A 23,926-nucleotide genomic window follows, 5' to 3' on the forward strand; every position below is an offset into this window, starting at 1 on the left:
TCCTTAGAACATTTAGTGACTCATTTTGATCCTCGTTCTTCTTCAAGAAACGATGTGAAAGTAGATCGATGGTTTTGTGACCATTATGCTTATCTTTTGTCTCAAGCTAGGAAACGTAGTGTCCATCAATGGCCTAATGACTTCCAACAGTGGAAATCACAATTTTATTCACAACGTTGTCAGCCCTGTTTAAAGTAGAGTGTGAATTGAAAAAAAATGTTTGTGATTTGAAAAAAAATGTTTGATATTATATTGTGGGATTATTGTTAAAAATGTTAGAGTTGTTTGTTAGTGTTAAGTGATTTTGAATAAAAAATGTTGTGTTTTGAAAAAAATGCCTTTGTCTTTTGTTTGGCTATAAGAATGTTGATTCATGCTCTTTGACTTCTTACTATCCCTCTCATGACACTCATTGAACGGTTCGGCTCGAAAACCGTGGAGGGATGTTTTCCTTCACGTCCGCGCTTTGACTTTGAGAACCGGCGTAGTTTCCAGTCTAACCATCCATTGTCGACTCATCCTCCTACGAAGATGTGCTCCAAACTAGCTAAGTTAAACGAAGCCTACGTGAATTTGCATTGGGTCAGACACAGTCTGATACCAAAGCCAGAAGAGATAAAGAATGTGAGAATGCTAAAAGTCACTGAAGACCTGATAGAAGCGCTCTTCAGAGAAGAAGTGAACAGGGAGAAAGAAGAATGGACAGAGAAGTACAGACTTCAGAGACAGCAGCAGCAGCAGCAGCAGCAGCAACCTGAACCTGAGAGAGGCTTTGTCGATTGTCGTATCGACACCAAAGAATTCTTCTTCTCTTTCGGAAGAAGCAGACCTATCGTCAGAAAGTCTATCCTCAGAGGACGTCGCATTCTTAGAAACTAAAAGATTGCCATAGCAAACAAAAAAAAAAAAACCAGCCCTTTTCAGGGCTACCCAATACTCTAGAAAAGAAATAACAATCGATTTGCCAATGTGTGTAGGTAGAGTAGTGTGAATATAAACACTAACTCTTTTTTATAGTGTAAGGGTATGTGTTTGTGTATAGGATTGTGTGTTTGTAAGTGCTCACGTACGTTTATGTGGATAGTAGATTAAGATCATGTTTTTCTTGCTGTTTGACGTGTGGGGAGAGTAGATTTGGGGGTTTGATTGGATTGCTTTGCATATATGAATAGTATATTATTTGTTTAATAAAATTTTTTAGAATTGTGATGGGCAGTATAAAAAAGTGAGTGAGTGTTTCGTTTAGGTCCGCGCGTTGTTTGGTTATGATCTAGGTATGATCAATTTTGTTTTAAGGGGATGTTTTCCATCACGTCCGCGCTTTTACTATAAATTGAAACTCGCTGGGCAGTCTAGCTACCCTTGTTGATTGATCAAGAGAATGAACACCAGAATTGTGAAACTGCTAGAACTCCAGATGCACCTGGAATATGCCAGGCGCCTGTTAAATGAACTGGCCGCGGAGGCCATTTTCGAAGAGGGAAGGATGAGAGAGGAGGAGGAAAGAAGAAAAAAAGAAGAGGAGGAAAAGGAGAGAAGAAATTTCAGAATCCCAGAGACAGAAAATTGGGATTCTGAAGCCACTTATCCTGCCTCTGCTCTTCCCCCAGAACGAGTGAAAAGAGACTGGGGAAGATGTGTGTGGTGCCAGGCCTGGAAGGTGCCATCATTAACCAGGTGTCATGTAGTTCAAAAACAAACAGCCCTTTTCAGGGCTACCCAAACCTTTAGAAAAGAAATAACAATCGATTTGCCAATGTGTGTATGTAGAGTAGTGTGAATATAAACACTGGCTCTTTTATTTCCTAGTGTGAGTGTATGTGTTTGTGCTTGTGTTTGTGTGTTTGTGTTTGTAAGCGCTCACTTACGTTTGTGTGAATAGTAGATTATGGGTTTGTTTATTGTTTTAGCGTATGTGGAGAGTATAGTTTGGGTTTTGTAACCGCTCACGTACGATTGTGTGGATAGTAGATTATGGATTTCGTTTTAATGATTTGCGTGTGTAAATAGTAGATTTGGGGTTCGTTTATTGCTGGTTCGCGTATGTGGATAGTAGATCATATGAAATGAGAAAAGTAAGGGATGTTTTCCTTCACGTCCGCGCGTTGTTTGGTCATGATCTAGGTAATATCAATTTTATGTCTTAGGGGGATGTTTTCCATCACGTCCGCGCTTTCAGTATAAGAACCCACAGTATTCGTCGTTCAAACCATTCTACAAAGAATAAAAAAAGAAGATGGCTTCGAACCAGCTCGATAAAATGAAAACATTGCAAGACGTCCTGGACAATTTAGGTATGATGGAGCAAATGTTAGTGAGGTTAAACGAGGATCACTATTCTTATAGCCCACATAGAGTGAAGATGGAGATTAACAACTTAAGAAAAGTAAAGGACATGATAAGTGCTGTGATGAAAGAAATAAAGGAGGAGAAGGAGGATGAAGAGGAAAGGATAAGGATGAGAGCATGGAATGAAAAAATTGAAAAAGAAGAAGAAAATGAGAAGAGGAAGAAAGAAGAGGAGGAGAAGCAGAAAGAAGAGAAAAAAAGGAAGAAAAGAAAGAAAAGAAGAGAAAGAGTGTAGGAGAGAAAATAAGAAGTTGGTGGAGAAATAGAAGAAATTAGAAGAAGAAACCCAAAGGCCCTTTTCAGGGCCACTCATAGGTCTCGAAAAGAGATTGACTTTCAATTGCCTACCCTTTTTTTAAAATTGTTTTTAAAAAAAAATCCCATGTTCAATTTCCCTTGACGCTAGACAGTCCCACGAATTATTCCCATGTTCAATTCCCCTTGACGCTAGACAGTCCCACGATTTATTCCCTTGTTCAATTCCCCTTGACGCTAGACAGTCCCACTATTTATTCCCATGTTCAATTCCCCTTGACGCTAGACAGTCCCACGATTTATTCCCATGTTAAATTCCCCTTGATGCTAGAGTGTCCCAGGGTTTTCCGTAATGTTAAATTTCCCATTGACGCTAGAGTGTCCCAGGGTGTTTTTTAATGCTAAGTCCCATTGACGCTAGGGTATCCCACTTAACTACTTGCATATATATTTAATAAAGGAAGGTAATTTAAGCGAGATTAGAAAGAATAAATATTACTGCAATCAGCAGGCTTACCATATATTATGTAAACCTCATTTAGAACAGTCCGATTGTTTGCATAAACATCTCTCACTCTGCGCGTATCATTCATTCGACGTAACGCGAAAATCTCGTTGGACGAGATTATTAAGATAGTAGAACCCAAAACACAGCCAATGGATTCGAATATTTGACAACTACAGATACGATAACCTAATAAAACAGTATTGAAATTTTTCAAGGTATTGAATAGCGAGCACTGCTAGTTCACAATAATCTGTTAGGAACAATGTACATTCGTTGGATGTAATTACAGCGTACGAAAGTGGATGAAAATACTGATACCATTAAAATGGTATCCATATATTATAATTGTAATTCTTTGTTGTTGATACAACGGTAAATTTGGCCGTTGAAAGGTGAAAATTTGCCGTGTCTTCTCTTTTTATTTTTATATAACACGATTCTTACAGTATCAATGCTGCAAAGGCATGTGGAATGGTTTGTTTGATGATTGCAACTGTAATTATTGTGCTGCAACTTTAAAAAAATATGGTTGCAACATCAAAATTAGCAAATAATGGTTACTACGATAAAATATAACTTTACGGTATTAATAGTAAATTTTCATTGCTGTAAGGCAATAATTAGTATTGCGACGATAAAATATACCGGTGCAAAAACAAAAAGTACAGTCACAACGATATATATATATATATATATATATATATATATATATATATATATATATATATATATATATATATATAAACTATTTACTAATTTGCTAACCTGTACGCTTTGAGAAAAGTCCAGTTACACTCCTCCTGCAATGAATGAGGTAAACTGACACGTTAATAGTTTGAGGACAGCTATTATTCGTGTAGGTTTATCCTTGAACCCACTGTGTCTCAGTCCTTTATACGTGACAAAAATATTAGTTTCATTCCATTTAGACCCAATAAACTTTGATTTGTTATACGCAGTAAACTAAGTGAGACGATAACGGAGCTATTCACTGGCGTTGCAAATAATATGCCTGCGTAGATAAAATCACCGATTATTAATGGACACCTTGTCGTTATTGATGCTATTATCGTCGAATCATCTTGAAAGGGAGATGTAATGAACAGTTTGTGTGATTTGGATTTTTAACGTAGCTTTAACACCTTTCCTGTCATATCGGTACGATGTCTACAGTGTAGCAGTTTATAGTGATGTCTAGAACTGGGGGCATTATGCCGCAGATATGTATCATCATGCCCCATCCAGTCACATTATCATAACACCAGACAACCACTCCATAATACAGTAGTATTAGGCCATAATACAGTACTATTAGGCCATGATATAGTAATATTAAACTATACTATAGGAATACATGGCCGGGAAATGATGACAAGGGTATCCAATAAGATATAAATTGCATATTTGGGATACAGTCAAAAAAGTCCACTGTGACACTAACACTAGAATTACCCAACTACAGCTGCTTTTTTTATTAACCCCGTAATAGGTTGACCAGTGGGTCGGAGAACCATCCCAAGGTCACCTTACAATCAACCATTTCTGGTTATCAGATAATCTAGGGATAATAAATATAATCTACAGAGAAAGAAATAAAAGCACACATATTCATACACACATGCATATGGCACATAATCCAGGTGACATGGCCTTTTTGATATTACAGTATTTTGTTCCTGTTTACCATCAAGTCAGAGACAAGTTACATGTTCATTATTGAGGTCCATTTTTGAAAAAATTGGTCCTCTTTATTATTTACTTTAGCAGTGTATTTTTCAATGTTCTTATGCATTGCAACTATTTGCTTAAAAGCAAAAATAGAAGGATTTTTCATATTGAATCTGCAAGTATAAATATAATATTTTGCCAAAATAAGCAGGAAATTACCCAAACTGTCCAGTTGTTCACTTCCTAAGAATGTTTCTTTTTTGGACAAATATACAATATTTGGGCAAATAGGTGCAAAAACTTCAATAAAACGGTACCAAAACTGTGAAGTAATACTGCAGTCATAAAAGAGATGCTCAATACTTTCAGTTTCACTCTTACAGAAAGTGGATTTGTTGTCATCTAATATGTTAATTCTTTTAAGAAAATTATTAGTAGCGATTATTCTATGGATTAATTTAAAGTTAAAAGAGATCAACTTGGTATCCTGGTACAGCATTTCGCCCGGCTATAAATATCAGACCACTCCTCACTACTTATATTTTTATTAAATACTTGCATCCAAGTTTCTTGCTTCGCAGTGTGTTGCCTTTTTGCTTCCTGTAAAAGATCTTTGTAAACAAACTTGAGTGAATATTGTTTTCTCAAGTTCATTATTTTATCCTCCTGCTTATCAAAATTATTATGTACTAAATGTTTTTTTTTATGGCATCTTTCCATGCTTTTGGAATTTGGGATATTAAGGAGAAGTATTTCAAGAAATCATCGCTTCTAGTTTTTTGTTTTATTATCTCAAAAGGTATTAAATTACCATGATCATCTACTAGATCATTCAGAATTTAAAAACCAGCTTCTGTCCAGGATTTGTATTGATAGATCATTTTAGGGGGGACAAAATTTAAAATACTCATGGATAGATACTCGTTAGGACTTTACGGTTCTTCTTTCCAATTAGATACTGCCAAAATTACATCTCTCCAAAAACTGTTTTTAATGAACTTACTAAATTCTTCTAATTTCCTTTTCCCTAAATTCCTAATATCCTTTTTATTTCTCAGTATAGTTGTATTGACTAAGTTCTGCCACGTTCCATTTTCCTTTTCCAGCAATCTTTTAACCCATCTTATCTTAATATACCTAATGAATGAAAATATGTGTATCATATTTAGTCCTCCCGCGTTTTCCGGGGAAACTAGTATATCACGTTTTATTCTCTCTACCTTTTCACCCCATAGACATTTAAATAACGTGCGATTTAGTTCTGCTTCAACTTTTGCTGAAGGGTTAGGAAGTGCTAAAAAAGATGTATGAATATGGGCAGAACAAGAGTTTTTACAACAATTATTTTACCAACTATTGACAGATGTCTTCGACCCCAGCTTGCCAGTATTCGTTTTGCTTTTGTTAGTTTCTTCATATAATTAATTTCCACCATCTGTTGTAAATCTGGAGAAAATTCTATGCCAAGGAGTGCAAAGTTAGAAAAGGACCAAATTAGGCCCATTTCGGGACATATTCTTTCATTAGAAAATTTGCTGTTTCCAATCCAAATAGCTTTTGTTTTTGTTATGTTACATTTAAGTCCAGATAATAGAAAAAAACCTTGCAAGATATTCATAGTTGCTTCAAGAGAAAAACGAGATCCATCAAGAAGAATAAAAGCGTCATCGGCTTACTGACCCAATTCATATTCACTGGCGTCAAAGACTACTCCCCGTACAGCCACGTTTGCTTTAAAGTTATAGCTAAAATCTCAACCCCAATGATAAACAAATAAGGTGCTAGGGGATCTCCTTGACGACATCCTCTTTCAAGTCTAAAAAAAGATGAATTATGGCTATTATTTATAACACAACTATTAGAGTCATTGAAAAACAGTTTAAACCACTTACAAATGGAATCACCAAAATTAAAAGATTGTACAGCTTCTTCCACAAAGATCCAGTTAACTGAGTCAAATGCTTTTTCGAAATCTATTAACAATAATAAACCATATCTGTTTTCATTCTCAAGTTGGTTCATGATATCATATAATAGTCTGGTGTTTTCTTCAATGAATCTACTCTTCATATATCCTTTTTGAGTATCACTGATTATTGATGGAAGAACCTTTTTACTCCTAGCTGCAATTCCTCCCGAAGCAATCTTATAGTCAATATTTAAAAGCGATATAGGTCTTCAGTTTTTAAAATATCTTGTGTCTCTTTCTTCCTTTGGTAGACATGTGATGACTCCTTGAGTCTGAAAATCTGAAAGTTTTCCTACAGTATATCCGTAATTTATTGATCTACATATAAATCCCCAAGAGACTTCCAAAAGAATTTATAGAACTCTACAGTGAATACATCCGAGCCAGGACATTTTCCATTTTCCATCCGTTTTAGAGACATACCGAATTCATTAATTGTAAGCAGACCCTCGCATGATTCTCTTTCCTCTTGACTACGTTTAATATTGTGATTAAAAAATCTATTTCGAGTTTCTTGAGTAGCCTCGTCATCAAGCTGAGCAATTCTACTTTTGAACAATTCCATATAAAACTGTTTTTGAGCTTCCAAAATATCTATTTGGTCAGATATATTTGTCCCATCATCTAAAATAATTTCCTTTATTGTCTTATTAACATAGTTTTTTTTTCAAGATTTAAAAAATACTTTGTGCTTTTTCCCCCAAATTCATTCCATCTAGCTTTAGATCTTAATATAACACCTTCTTTGTATTTTGTCCTAGATTCCTCTAATTCTGCTTTTTTTCTCTCGAAATTTTCCCGAGTTTCTCCATTTATGTTATTCGACAGTCCCCCTGAATTTCTATTATTTCCTGCTCAATTTTCTTTAATTTTTCTCGTTTCTCTTTTGTTTTCCTAATAGAATAACATATAGTTTCAGATCTTATTTTCATTTTCAAAATTTCAAAGAACATCTGGTCATTACAGGAAAGAGAGACATGGAGAGAGTCATCTTTATTTCCCCCTACATAATATTCATTTACAGTGTTAGTTATACACTTTTTGACCAAATCAGTATACTCAATGTTCCTCAACAGATGGGCATTAAATTTCCAATATCCTTTTCCCCTTGGAAACGTTGAAAAAGCCACACTCAAAACAATAGCTGAATGATCAGTCTTGTACCCTGGTAAGATACATGCATCAGCTGTATTCATATGGACGTCATCCGATACAAGAAAGTAATCTAATCTACTTTGTTTCAAGGGAGATTTTTGCCTCCAGGTATACATCTTTAAATCTTGGTTGGAATTTCGCCAGGGATCAATTCATTCCAATTCGTTTTTCAGGTCTTGAATCGCTGCCATAGACTGTTGGTGTTTGTCATGTAAAATATTATAAGTATCCAAATCTAAGTCTTGAACAGTATTCCAATCTACGCACATTATAACTGATGAGTTCTCAAAAAATAAAGTCTCCTCCTTAACTTTCTAAAAAAGCTAGGATTATCATCATTATAACGATCCAAATTCACGAGGGTTATTCTGTTGCCATTAATTGCAATATCTAAAATAATAAATCTCCCTTGACTGTCACATCTTTCTCTATGAATTATAAATTCAAAAGTATTTCTAAAAAATATTGCGACCCCAACACTCTTACTAGAGCAGTGGCTAACTATACATTTGTATCCCCATTCAGCTGCCCAATATATTTCATCGTTCTTTGTACTATGAGTTTCTTGCAAGCATATTATAGATACATTCTTTTGTTTTACCCAGTGGAAAATATCCCTTCGTTTTAAGACTGAACCTTGCAGGCCTCTAACATTAATAGATATAATTTTTATGTTATTATCCATAAAAACAGCAGAAATTTTACACATACATGTTCTTGTACAGGAATGTATGAAGTAATTATCACCTTGAGTTTATCATATGCATGGCTTTCACACTCACACTCACACAGAATACAAACATCCATAATAAAATACTCAACTACAGCTTACGGCATATGTCCTTTATTTCTCCCACCTCTTTAGCAGATATATATAAAAGAATAAGACGAACCCCCATACACGGAAAGCAAAAATTTAATCAATTACATAAACAACTGGATAATACATTACATTAGGAAGTTACACTTCTTTTTTGGAATAAATCTTTCACCGAATTTCAAACACAAATATATTTATCTAAATAGCCAATCTGTTTTAAATGATAGAATTAGTTCATCATATAATCGAGTGAACGATCGAAGTCATTGCCTTGTATAACTTCATAACCTGCTTAATCCAGTCCACTTCAACTTCGCTATGGTGGTTCCTCCAGGTCCTTTCGCTTTTTCCCTTTTCCGACCTCCCTACTGCCTCACCTCTTTTCGGCCCTCCAAAGTTGTGTGGGTAGGTGGATACGTAAGTAGATACTTCAGTGGAGACGTCCGTGGATGCTTCCGTGGATACGTCTGTGGAGCTATTTCTCCTTTCAAAATAAAAAGAAGTAACCTAAATATTCTGTCAGTTGTCCTACTGTGAACAGATCATTACTCCCCTCTCGTTATGTCAGATATCATTCTATCGGAATTCGAACAGACCAAAGGCTATCTGGTGAAGCTAAACATAGCAGACCATAAACAAATCTAGTTTCACAAGATTAATGTACTTCGTAGTAATTGCTATTTCATCACCGATTCCCATTAACATTACACGAGACATAACGGTCCCGTTCTCGTCTCAATTATACAAATGAATGAATGAAATTCATTATATAGTAACTACGTTATTTTCAGCGAATACACACATTCAAGTCTTTATCATACGTGAAATCATCTAAGATCGGTGAATTCACACGGATTCTCGTAACTCATATCAATTAAAGTAATGCATGAAATTCTTAGATTCCTATCGCAATCAAGATGGCAAATTCAAACAATTCGTCAAACTTATATCAAGAAGATCATTGCACGGATTCAGATAGATTAACTCAAACACAGTTACACTCATTTCAACAGAATTGATCAACGGATTTAAACAAATACATTCCAGCAAGTCATGATATTGGGATCGACGAATTACATGAAATTGACGCAAATACCTTGTGCTCTCAAGCCTTGTTCGCTTCTACCACCAAAATTGTGTTCGTTGACTTTCCAGACATACTGTCCCTTTGACCAATGTTTTACGAGAGAATTTCTTCCAAACTGACCAATGTTTTGCGAGAGAATTTCTTCCAAATTCAGTCTCGGAGTCCTTTATATTTTCACTCTTGCAGGAAAATTGCAGTCTGACTAGATTTCTTTCGATGAGGCAATTTAACCCCAATCATTTTTCGTGCAAGAACCACGCTCTTTATTTAGAGTAACCAATGAGGGTTATATATATTTACCACCTCTTATAACTAGACGCCAAAATTGCGGTCAGCATGACTTATAGAATTCCAAACTAAAGATCTGGAAAAACTAAGCTTCTGACATTTCCGATATAAAATCGAAGTGAACCGTCCCTTTTCTAATCTCCTAACGGCTAAGTAAACGAAGGCTTAATTACGAATCACTTCCTCTCCCGACACATACATTAAAAATCATTGCAATATAGCGATTTAACAAGCACCTGCCCCCATAATACTAATTGACTGTTCTCTTGCCCCAAGTTAATGCGCTCTTCATAGATCGACCGACATTTGCATCCTTACAAGGATGGGAGAATGCTCCATATATGGGTACGATGACAGGATGGATACGATGGAGTACTGGAATACCTATTTAAGAATGGGGAATATTCCATTAGTGGGTATGATTGCAGGATGAACGATACGATGGAGTACTGAATTACCTTTTTAAGGATGAGAAATCATCCATTTGTGGGCATGATTGCAGGATTGATGATATGAAGGAGTGCTGGATTACTTATTTAAGGATGGAGGAATACTATCTTAGTGCGAATGATAGGATGTAAGATGTGTTGGATTACTAGAGTACATATTTAAGGATAAGAGAATACTCCATTAGGGGGCATGATTGCAGGATAGACGATACGACTGAATACTGGATTACCTGTTTAAGGATGGGAGAATACGCCATTAGTGGGTATGAGTGCAGGATGGACGATACGATGGAGTACGGAATTACCTATTTAAGGATGGGGAATAATCCATTTGTGGGTTTGATTGCAGGATGGTCGAAACGATGGAGTACTGGATTATCTATTGAATGATGAAGAAATACCCCATTAGTGGACATGATTGCAGGATGGACATACGATGATACGATTGAATGCTGAATTACCTATTTAAGGATGAGAGAATGCTTCATTCGTGGGCATGATTGCAGGATGGACGATACTATGGAGTACTGAATTAACGATTTAAGGATGGGGTATACTCCATTAGTGGGCATGATTGCAGGATTGATGATACGAAGGAGTACTGGATTACATATTTAAGGATTGGAGAATAGTATCTTAGTGGGAATGATAGCAGAATGTACGATGCGTTGGATTACTGGAGTACATATTTAAGGATGAGAGAATACTCCATTAATGGGTATGATTGCAGGATGGACGATACGACTGAGTACTGGATTACCTATTTAAGGATGGGAGAATACGCCATTAGTGGGTATGAATGCAAGATGGACGATACGATGGACTACAGAATTGCCTATTTATGGATGGGAAAATACTCCATTAGTGGGCATGGTTGCAGAATGAATGATACGATGAAGTAGACTTGTTAAGGATTTTGGAGTGTGATACAAATGCGCATGACACAATAAAGAATATGGATATCCTAATAATTTATGAAATAAGTATGATTATCCGCAAAATATCTGAAAAGGTAACTTATGTACCTCAAGTTTTAACGCTATCCTGTACGATGCATTTTGTTTACAAATAGATTGGAATTGTATCGTCCATTTGCATAGCAATAATAATAATAATAATAATAATAATAATAATAATATATTGAACCTTCATATAATTCCAAGACTCAAAAAGCGACTTCATTAGCAAAGTGACAATAAACCATCTTAACAATCATGTTCTCTGACACTGGGGTCAGAAGGAAATTTAATATTCTTCAATCTCGACTTAGGACAAATTGGGTCTCAATTATTCAACGACGATTTAGAAATAATGTAATTGGATCGCCCCAGTATCTATGTGGACTTGAATAAATTACACATTTGTTTTTCTCATTCGATTATTACCAAAAAGCAACGCGCTAATTGCAAACCTTTACACCATGTATTATGATATGATAAAGAAAGTAAACATCATTAGCTTTTATGACACTTAGGGGCACCTGTAGTCGACCACTTCACCTCTGCGTCACTGATTTACTTGCCAGTTCTGTAATTGCAACAGTGCAACACTATAATGCAGCCTTATTGTCAGCAGACGAATTGTAAGATTGTGCATTATATAGTGTGTTAGAAGACGGTGCAGAAATTAATTTTGATGGTGTTTACCGTAGACATGGGGGGGGGGGAGGCAAGGTGTGGTTCGAACACATTACACGCAATCACGTTTCCTGTGATTCATATCTAATTTTTCAATATGCAAGCGACATAAACACGATTAGCTTGGTTGAAACATGTAATATAATTTCAAAACGAGGAAGCAATTAAGTTCGCAAATTTCCAGCAGAATTCAGAGAAGATAATTAGATGGAAAATGTAATCCATTCATAATCTATCATGTAATGGGTTTATAAGGACTTTATTTTTGAATGTTTTCTTGTTTTTGATAAAGCTTATACGTGAAACTATTTCTAGTGGAAATGTAACCCTGTCTACAAAGTGTAAATGTTATTTAAGATTCACCTTCTGTGTGAAACTATATCGTTTGTAGCCATTTTCGCTTTGAACGGTTTCTAAATGATTTGCTTTTTGGTTTGAGTGTTGATGCGAGGATCGGCCAGTTGCGTCAAGGCTACTTTGTTTCTCTCAAAAAAGCGTTCGGTTTGATGAGCAATGTGAATGATGCCTTGCAGTAATTGTCGTGCTGTCACCGTAAACCATGTAATACTTCTTTGAGATTGGATTCTAAGACACGAGCACGCATTTGTGCATTTTTTTCGCGACTCATGCCGTACAAACCACGAATCACTTTGACGGGAAGATGAGACTGAAGGTACGTCATGTTGACGCTGTGTGAGACAGACCCAAAGTGTCCGAGGGTTTTAGAGATTTGGTTTTGTTAAGTCGACGACGAGGACGTGTACGCTACAGGTTCTCCGTGTTGGCACCAGTGATGAAACAGATGGGTAAAACATTGCAAATAACCGGGAGTGGTGGGTTTTAAAGCCACGAGTAAATATTCGTGTGGGGTTTGTGTGGCATCGTCCTACGTATGAATCAGCCAAGGCGTTCCTAACTGTTTGGCTGAGACTTGCACTTGCGATTTATCTCTTGGTCTTTTAAACAAGACTATGTAATGATCATTAGAACTGATGGTACGATGGGTTTTATTTTGTTGAAGCACATTTTGGGTAATGTAATTGACACTGGCATTACAATGATGCCTTTTGCGTGTAAACAACAGTTTAATTACTTCGTCTTCTTCTAACATGTCGAAAATGACCAGATGGGTTTGACTGGGGTCAGAAACGATTCCATCGTCTTCGCCAGGAATGCCTTCCACAAAAACGATGGAATTGCCTTGACTTTCTCGCAAGAGGCTGTACGCTGAGTGCCACACTTTGCAACACCACACGATTCGTTGTAGCGAACGATCAAAGGATGTTTTTGTTCGATCAAACGTTTGACAAATTCGATTTTGCCTGAACCGCTAGGTCCGATAATTAACACGTTAAAGGGATGGCGAAGATATATGGCCTCCAAACTGGCACGATCTAAGTTTTATACCTTTTGAGGACACGTTTATTTGTTGTAAATGGAACAACGCGAAAGACAAAAATACATAAAAGTCAAATAGTTAAGTACAGCCATAAAAAACCCACATCAAAACGATCAAAGTGGAATATAAACAAGTTACTGTACAACATGGTTTTGGTAACCAAAGTGTCCTAGGGACAGTATGTAATGTTCTTAAGTAACTACATCGGGTACAGTCACACAGGTGTCCTCCCGGAATAATGATCTTTGGGGAATATCCAAAGATAGTTCTGTCCTCAAGGGAGTGGTTGTTCTCGGTGAATGTCACTAACACAGGTTTAAAAGTTACTTTTTTTTTCACTGTACTTTTAAATTGAGGATCACCACTCTTGGACATAATTGGCAACTTCTTTGGTCCAAACCTCCAGACCCCAGTTTTTACAGTCACGTACATCTGTCCAGTGAGGGTATAAGTATCAAGCTACACACACACATTGCCATAAACATCTTTAGTATCTAAACGTTGACGAATCCGGATGAAAATGCAAGGTGTGAAACAAAATGAGTTTCTTTCATGTTTTATTCGGTGGCAAGTACTGTTCGTAAAGAGCCCACAGTGAGTCGTCTGGTAAACGAAATCTCAGAACGGAAGTAACTAAGACATACACCACACGTCGACCCCAATTCAAAGGACACAGTTCATGTAATAAGTGTTGTTAATCCTCCACCGTCTGAATACATTGTTTGTTTTCTTTCCACAGAATTTTGTTGTATTACGAGTGATAAAGGTTGTGACATGTTAGTTCGTTTTTGTACCCTCTGTTGTCGGAGGTAATAAGTATATTTTATGCACAGAGATGATTGTATGATCAGAGATGATCCAGTGGTGAATCTGAAAGAATGTGTTAATCCTCTAACTCTTCTTCTGGTATTCGTAGCAGTAAGTCTACTTTTTAGCAAATATAATCAGCAGTAATAATCAAATTCTTCGTGCGAATGGGTAGTTGATCAATATCTGATGGCTGGAACACTTTGATCTGAATCAGTCCTCTTATACTATTCAGGTACCAGTGGTTTAAATACCGGCAACGTAACGGATGCATTTGATCTTTGCGTTGAGCTTGCATTGTGACCAGCTCTCGGTAAAAGCGTTCTCTTAACTCCACAGATAAACCACGAATGTTCTCTTGTAAAGGATCCATGATCATATCGGTCAGTATTATTTTATATAAAATCTTCTCCTAGAGCGAAAATAATGGACATAGTGAGTAATTTCTGACAACTGTCATTCAGGGTAATGGTCAGGAATGTCAACACAATCTTCTGATGTAAACGGTCTATAGCGGAATAATTGGAAGAACGCAGACTTGATCAAGAGAAATCTGACGCCTTTGTTGATTTTTTTTAAACATTTCCTCTTGTGAATTTCTCGACACAAATGTTCTACAGTCACCAATTGAGATTTTTGTTCCGGCAAGTCCCTGTCAAACTTCCTTGTAGGGCTTCTCTTGCAATTCGTTTGGTAATCCTTGAAAATTATATTTTAAATGGGGTTTAAATACTTTTCTAGGTGTTGTCTAACGTTTGACTCCTAGTCAAGCTGGTTTCTTAAATGACATGGTATGCCAGTTTAATGAATAGGTCCCACAGAAGGTAAGTAGTGACAATCCGGAGACCATCGAGCATGTTCCAGATATGCCGAATCTTTATGTTCCCACTGGTGTAATGACACACCACAAATGAAGCACTTGACTTTATCCCCTTCGCTCAAGTAGATAAATCCGGCTCTGGCTAATTCTTCGGGGGGTTATTCCTCCTAGATATTTAGGCCATCTTCCTTGGAAAGATTTAAAATCGACTTTCAAAGTTGCAGTATTCAGGCAAACGAACAGGGGACAAATATTCGTCTTTCACAGGTTCATTTCGATGAGGGTAGGGTGAAATCGGCAACCATTTGCTCAGTTTTTGATGACATCCGTAGGGTGGTAGCTGCATGGTTTCACGTGGAGGATAGCATTGACCCTGAAAACCAGAAAAGCGATAAGGTGTTCTGTAACGAGTGGCATCGCTTTCGCATCCGCCAGGTTTGACACGCACATCATCATTTTCCACGCTAAGTGTAGTAGTAGTAGTAGTAGTAGTAGTAGTAGTATTCATAGCAAAGTTCCCATGATGCTTTACTGCATCACTGAGGTCACAGTGTACGGCAGCGCTCTCATCGCAAGGCACAGCATTACACTGCACTTGAGAATCACAGAACTTGAATGATGTCTGTTTAAAAATATTCATTCATTTTTCTCGCTTGGTCTTCGTAGTTACAATGAACTATCGGTCTTGGACGTTTTCCCGTTTTATATGCTGATCAATATCGACGTGTCCCTACAGCAAAGTGAAGTGGTTGGGAAGCCGAACTACATTCTGTTACACGATTTGATAGACTGTTTCCCAAGGCCGACTGACGATTTGATGTGCCAGAAAACGTACAATCTTGTGCGGTTCGTAGGTGGTCACTTTAAAGTTTCCATCTTCTCCAGACTGCAAGGCTTCTTTTAGTACGTCAAAGTTCACCACTCGACTTTTGCGATAATTGAGAGTCTATCCTTTCACTTTACACCCGGTGTGCACTTTTTGTGGGTCCCAGTATTCGTAATCATAATTTTTAGCACCGCCACTAGCAAAACTTAGAATCTTGTCGTCCGGGTGTTTGTTCGTCCAGTTTCCTAAACGGTCTCCATCGATGTCACGGTGACGTTGACCCAGGCGATCGATGTAGATGCAAGTGTCCGTGCCAAAGTACAGGACGCGATCACCTAACAGTTCTAAAGCTTCGTACAATTTTAAGTGAGCATGAGCTGTAACGTAAGCCGCAACGATGACATTTCCAAATTCGTTGTTAGCTTCTACAAATTCCAGTTATGCTTCGTCAATGACTAAGATCAAATCCTCCCGAACAATATTCACGTGTTTCATGTATTTGGTTTTGTCGTGAATCAACTGGAAGTACCGAAAAGGTTCTGTCAAATATTCCGCCTTAGGTAAATACGGTCTTCGTGCCATTTTGCCCCACAAGCAATTTAATATCACGTTGGCAAACGATCGCCTTCCTTCGTTTTTCTCCTAAAGTGATGCATTCCAGCTCCCAGTATTTCTCTTTGAATTTCATTTGGTCTTCGGGAGTGTGGCATCAGTTTCAAAAAGGATATTCACGTTGTCTGCGAAAATGCATTTCTGAGTTTGGTCACCCTTTTGGTACTGTTCTATCTTGGGAATGTGGTAAACGTCTAACAGTTGGTATCCCAGGTCCAGAGCTTTGAACAACCCCACGCTGACCCACTTTCCCGTCAAGGCGCGTTCTTCCTGGGTTTGATGACGATGCTGGTCTTGGTTACACGTTTCGGCACAAGTACAGCACAATGGAAACATCAGTTTTCCTTGGCAATGGTGAGGTAAAACGGCATGGTACAACTCCGTAGGAAGCAAGACCTTGCACTTGATCAATCCTTCGTATTGTCGAATGTTGTCCAGGTCGATGTGTTTCGTCAGCAATTCCAGGTGCACTGCGGAAAAAGACAATATCTACACACGTATGGATACATAAAAAAAGTTCGAGTATTTGATTTCTTCTCCTTTCTCCGGGTCAGCGTGGAAAGCAAACACGTGGCATTCGTCCATCATCTTTACAAACTGTCCCGTTGGTTCAGTGGGTCCACCAGCTTGTCACTTTCCACGATGCATTTAAACTCGGCATCTCTTTTCAAACGGTGATCGTACTCGTGTTTCCACATTTCCACCACTTGTTATCCTTGCAGTTCTAACTTCAACCTCCGCTGACAAGTGGCCTGGTAGAAATCTTCCATGGTCCATTGTAAAAACTGATTTTTAGAGCTACGTTGAGGCTACCAAATGGGACATCCGTGAAATACACATCCATCAAACTCGTACACGATCTTGGGGGTTTCTAAGTCCCTGCCATCTACCAAAAAGGTTCCGATGGTCTTTTAGCCTCCTCCTTGCGGGCTTGTTGGATCCATTTGTCTTCCATGTCGCACAAGTAATGCAGCCAGCGTAGGGCTTTGACCGAGTATTGACGTTTGACGAAGTTGGTCGTTTGAGGGCTAATGACAGCCAGAGTGTTCTCGGGAATGAATCGTTGGCGGTACACTAAGGAAAACGTTTTGGCAATGGTGCAGGTTTCTTTCAAAGGATCGATCCCTCCTTGGTCCATGAATAATAAAATGTCTACAGCGAAACAACAGTAATTTAGCACTTTTAGATTTGGTCCGAGGCGTGAGTCTCGTACCAAGCGTAGAAAGCTTCTCATTGTTCGGTGCGCATGTTGTTGGGGTCTTAATAGTGAACCTCAGGCAGATGGGGTAGAACGGCGTGTTGATTGACTTCGGTGTTGAAAATGTGCGTTAAATAGCCCTTGGCCATTGTTGTCATTCCAAACGGTTTAGGCATTCAACTCAAAGGCATGGCCAAGTAACTTATCGAATCTTTAAACTGTACTAGACCCGCTTGCATGGAAATTAGTTTGGCTCTTTCAAAGTCACTTTCGTATAGTATCTCACCGTGGCATGGCGATGATAATCTCCGTAGCGTTCAATGTCCTCTTGGCTCCACGTCTCGTCGATGGGGTCTAAGATCCATTGTGCGAAATCGGTTAGTGTGTTCGATCCCTGAAAGCTTTTTTCACGTCCTCCATGAATCTTGTTACAGTGAGGGCAATGACTAATGATAGGCTCTTGGATGCACTTCTCACACGCTCGATGAGCCACACATACATTAGGAATGTGAATGCCAGACTCTTGCATGAATTCGAAATCGATCAAGATGAAAATACCTTTCTTCTGGTCATATTCCTCATCTTGTTTGGAATGGTATTTTTGAATGTAGCATTCATGTTCCAAGGCAACGATTTGGTGACAAATGTGACACCATTTCTTTCCTGAACATACGTTGCCTTGGCATTGTTGGTACGTATGACTTGTCCACAAATAGGGCACAATCTCAGGAGTTGACAAGCACTTTTCTGCTGTGAACCATCCGTCTTTAGATGTTGGTAACATACAGGGCTATCAAAAGTGCGCTGACAAGCAGGGCAATGCACTTGTTCTTGTCCTTCGTCTAGACAGGGTTGAGAGGCCATACATACCTCGCATTTTGATCCACAATGCTTGTGTTGCTCTTGACTGTTATAGCCAGATTCACATTTCTCGTAACACTATACGTATCCCAGGAATGCAGCGATACTGGTAATGGCATCAAAATGTTCATCGTGATGATAGAAGTGAATGTATTTTCCGTCTTTGAAATCTTTGCTTTGAAACAACAGAGGTCCGCGCACTTCTTGAGGGTGTACTTTCAAGGTTGGCATGAAGCCAGGACGTCTTGCAATTTTTGCATTTCAGGAATGCCACAGGGTGTCTTTGGATAGCACTCTTTGCTATTCTCTTCTCTTCGTTGTTTGGCTCGGTTCGATTTTTGAATTCTTTTCAAGGCTCTTTTCTATTCTAACTTGTCGTTCTTGTCTGCATTCGTTCATCCCACCACGATGGCACAGGCTAAACACATCTGGTCTTGACGATTGTTAATTTGAACAAGGCTACTCTTGATGCTACGAAGGTTTCCACCAGTAACACCTTTTTGCTTTGTCCGGTCCCTTGGGGAAGAGAAACGTCCGTCATGAACACTGTGGCTTTTCCATTGGTGATGTGAAACGTTTGGTTGGATTGTTGCACGTGTTGAATCTTGTCGAGGACTTTGGAAGGTGACAGTTCTGACTGACTGGTAAACTCGATCCAAACGGGGAACATCAAAATGTTGTGATGAATGGAAAGTCTCAAGCGATAGTCTTAATAGCTTGACATTGCCGTTTCAGTGTCGTTAACAAAGAATCCCACACCTCAGTGATAAACCCTACTGCTTTCTCCAGCGGTACGTGGAACTTGAAATATTTAAGCTTCACTGTGTACGTGTAATACGTGGTTCTAAATTTTCTAGAGAAGCGCTTTTCCGTCATTCGAATGTGGTAGTACTTTTCAGGGTTTACTAATGGTTGTAAACTTTGCTTGCGTGTCGAATCTCTGGGTCTGGATTCTAGCTCACTCATGTCATCTTCAAAATCACTGGAATGAATTTGAGCCAAAACTTGAGCTACTGTACGAGGCGACAAATCACGTTCCTGCCTCTTACTTTCTTCTTCTTTCTCCATGACATGATGCGATCGTTTCATCTTGACTGAAACAGTCAAATGACTACATCTTAAACGCCATGGGTACCTTTATATCCATGTCAGACTAGTGTATATACAAAGGGTTAGTGTCTTCCATTCCAGTATTCAATTCACTCTCAAACTGACCAGAACGATGGAAGAGCCCACACAGATCAAGCGTTTGAACAGAGCTTTGCAAGGTGCCATCCAAAATTTTTCTTTAGACAAGCCGATGGACCACTCACCCTCATTTTGATATAAAAGTCAAGATACCTGCTATATCTGTCAGAAGAAAGGAAAATGGACCACATAATGCCCAGACCGTCAAAAAAAGCAAGACAGGTTTCAGAGGAGACAAAAGTCAAGATACCTGTTATCATTGTCAAAAGAAAGGACATCAGTCTTCAGAATGCCCTAAGAAACACCAGAAGCAGAGGAAGAGAGGGGTTGCGAATAGGAAGAAGAGGTACCTTCCCCAAAGGAAGAACTCAGACACGTACAGAAAGAATAAAAAGAGAAGAAAAAAGAAGAAGAGGAAAAACATGTGAAAGTGAAGAAATTGGAGAAGAATAAAAACAGAGACAACGACCAAAAGACACAGATGAAGTCAATGAACAATTTAAAGTGTGGTGATGTGATATTGAACTGTAAAATTTGTACCAGAATAGACCAGACAGAAAACGTGTCCTTGGTTTTGATTTTTAGAATAATAACCTACACTCACGCAGTCACACACACACACACACACACACACACTATAAATAACCCCGTTCAGTTCATTCCCTTCACCTGTTCTCGTCACAAGATGTAGACAAACGTAGAAGCATCTGCTCTTGTATCGTCAATGCTGTTCAATACGGACTTACCCATGTATGTCAGATCATCATAGCCAATTATTCGGATCACCTATACGAGCGTTTGGAAAAGAAGAATTTATGTGGAGAGACAAGGCTGTTTGAAGAGAGTTCTCATCTACGGACCAGAAGTCAGAAGACGTTTGAGGAAAAGAAAAAAAAAAAACTTATTTGATGCCCTCTTTGTTAACGGAATGATGTTAACATAAACCCAAAGGCCCTTTTCAGGGCCACTCGAAAAGATTTGCTTTCTTGACTAAGATATTTTTTTTGTCGGCTGTATAGTTGTTTGTGTTAGTATGTTGTTTGCTGTATGTGTTATATATGTCTCTGTCCCCGCCAAAATGTTCTAGGTTTTTTTCTCCCGCTCTTTGGTGCCGATTGAGGTCAACCCCTTGGTACATTGTTACCAATCTTCAGTACTATGACATCACCGTACTTGTAATGTATTTTCCCATTGTCGCTATACCGTCACAGGGGTGTCTTGTGATGCTAATTCACATTTGACCAATGTATTAAATAAAAGTTAAGTTATTTTATGGTGCAAACCAGTTTCACTATCTTCATGAAAGCGTTCTGAATGACTCTATCTTATTCTATAATGAGGTTCGTCTTTTTCCTCGTGTTAGCACAGGCAAGTTGTACAACGATAATACTAGGTCCTAAAATGCTATAGTTTGAAGTTAAACAAATCCAGCAAGAAAGGAGATTTGATCAGAACGTACAGAAGAAAATAAAAACGGATAATGAAAAGAGAACGATTTCCAGACGACATGGATGATAACAATAAAACACTTACTGGGATAATGAGACATACCCCATGTTACGGCTTGATACCAGCCTATTCAAATGACAACCTATAACCATTGTTTATACATGTAGTGGAACTAATTGAAAGATGCTGATTACTTTCTCTTTATGTAACCTTTTCAATAGAAAGTTATAATAAAGTTTTGATATCAGATCATCAGCAAGCTGATATTTTCTGTTTCCACCGATAAATAGATCAGAAGTCCCCATAATAACACGATGAGTCTTTGCCTTCTTTGTAAAGAATTTCCTCCATTAACTAAAATTATTGAGTATATTTGGCTTTTGGTCATATACAGTAAGATATTCATTGTCGAAATTCCAGCTTACATGATATCAGTAAAATTAAGCACATATTTTACACGCTTCAAAACATAGAAGAAATAAACACTTGTAATGTACTATAACAGAAAGATCGTTCCTCACATAGAAAATATCAAAAGTATTTTCCTTCTGTCTGATAATAATATTCCTCGACGTTCTTGAAGATACAAAGCAGAAGATACGATTTTATTGGTTTTTATTGTTGTTTCGTAATTGTTTCTGTGTGATATATAAGGGCTAAGGGCTTAACTGAGCAAATGAAGCTGAAAATCTACATATTCAAATGAAATATCAACATTTGCAGTTACAACGTATTGTGTTGCCGTATCTGCAACAATTTTCTGCGAAGAACCTATAAAACATCTCTTATATTAGATTGCAGATCGCGACAGAGGACCCACAGCAGATGACACCGCCAACATAGAGTGCAGGACCGGTGAGCGATATGCAGGTGTTTCTATAACCATAAAAGCCTGCTGCCGTGGAAATGTCGGAATCGTCATTGTGATGAACATAAATAGCGTTGATATTTGCGAGGGTCTAAATATTTTGGGGACGGTTAAAGTCCATTAAAGGTTATTCCGTCAACTGTTATCAGATTTACCCTAGCTCGTGGTCAGTGAGAAAACAGATAGCTGGAATAATGTTTCAATTGAACATTCCTTACTTATCTCGAGTACTTTCAATTTATTAACTTTGAATAGCTTCATCCTACGCGGTGTTGCCAAACAAAAGTTACGTTTTTCATTTGTGCATAAATACATCACTTGTCTTTGCCATAAATAGGATTATAATAAAGGTATGATGCGTTGGGTTACTAAGTTCATGACTTGTTGCAACCTGAAAGTCCACGTTAATTGGACCCCTTTTCTCAAATAAAAACTTAAAAGGAAAAGAATAATAACAAAATAAACAAACACACAAATCAATAATAATAATAATAATAATAATAATAATAATAATAATAAATATTGAGATGATTCATAACAGAGTATTTTCATCCGCTCGAGCTGAGTTGAGTCACTTAGTGAATTCGCCTGTATAAGAGTATTTACTGGAGACTAGATGCTTTAGAACCAGGGAAGCCTGACACACTTTATATGTATATGATTAATTGTCTATGTAACTTGGCAGCATCTGCACGCATTTACCACATTTTATATGTATGGTATACAGTGTCCATGCAAATAGATAAGCTTATACGCAAGCAGTGTTTACACGTTATGTTTATGGAATACATTCTACATGCTTAAGACTGGCATGTCTCGAAAAAGCAAACACTTATCAAATACTGAAACTACTTATATCAAACCGCTAGATTGATATCTGCAAAGTTCCGCTTGTTCACGTGTTCTCTGTTCACAGTTTATGTGATGTAGTTTTTATAGAACAAATAATATTGCACCAAGCGGAGAAAATGAACGTGTATCAAATAACTCACTAACCTGTACGCAGAATGGAGTTGATTCCAGTCAAAGCACTCACTTAACTGTACTTACTTCCTGTTGCACCAAATAACAAACTTGGATATGACACCAAGACGTGAAGGCATATTCTAGCTGTCATAAAAAATTCTTATCCAAATTTCGATCCACTATGTCAATGCCCTTCAAAGCAATATGACACATAATTGTTCCTTTTAATATAAGGTTTGTAATTCAAACTAATATGTATACGAATCTATGTCTATGCAATGCTTTTGAGTTTAGACCAACGCACTGGCAGTAAAGCATATATTTGATAATAATGTAAATTCTTTCTTGGCATCACCTCTTGTCGGCTTCTCGCCAAATCAAACAATTATACAGTATATGCTCAATGAGAAGTACAAAAACGAAGTTTACAAGAGGTACAATTTAAGCTGATCCTGTGTCATAATTCACACATTTTGCCAATTTACTGAGCAAAGACGACGGATTACATCCAAAGATATTTATGTTTTATTAATACGTGATTAATGCGAGAAGATATTGGTATTACGTGTTCTTATGAGTAACTATCAGACTTACATGCAATACACGATATGCATCATGCCTTTCACCGGAAGTACTAGGCGTGCAGAATATTATTTCATTCCAAATATTTAGGACCCTTCCAGACTCAGGTGAACACATACTGAATACAATAATCTTCTGTCTTTCTAACAAACGCTTTAGAGGACA

General features: G+C 37.8%; 1 protein-coding gene across 7 annotated transcripts in view; it reads right to left on the reverse strand.

The window, feature by feature from the left end:
- LOC149776400 (uncharacterized) overlaps positions 1–23,469 on the reverse strand; it is a 78,187-nt gene extending 54,718 nt beyond the window's left edge. For 2 of the 7 annotated variants that reach the window (XM_089940806.1, XM_089940808.1), the window contains exons 1-3: positions 23,210–23,466; positions 9,013–9,208; positions 3,878–3,912 (exon numbers count right to left, since the gene is read on the reverse strand). The gene's annotated coding sequence lies outside the window, so the exon portion shown is untranslated. Of the gene's footprint in view, positions 1–3,877; positions 3,913–9,012; positions 9,209–23,209 lie in introns of all 7 variants that reach the window. The other 5 variants (XM_089940804.1, XM_089940801.1, XM_089940805.1 and 2 more) reach the window with 5 other exon arrangements.
- Between the last annotated feature and the right edge of the window lie 457 nt (positions 23,470–23,926).

This window comes from Sinohyriopsis cumingii, chromosome 18 (assembly GCF_028554795.1).
Source record: "Sinohyriopsis cumingii isolate HCF-2022 chromosome 18, ASM2855479v2, whole genome shotgun sequence".
NCBI lineage: Eukaryota > Metazoa > Mollusca > Bivalvia > Unionida > Unionidae > Sinohyriopsis > Sinohyriopsis cumingii.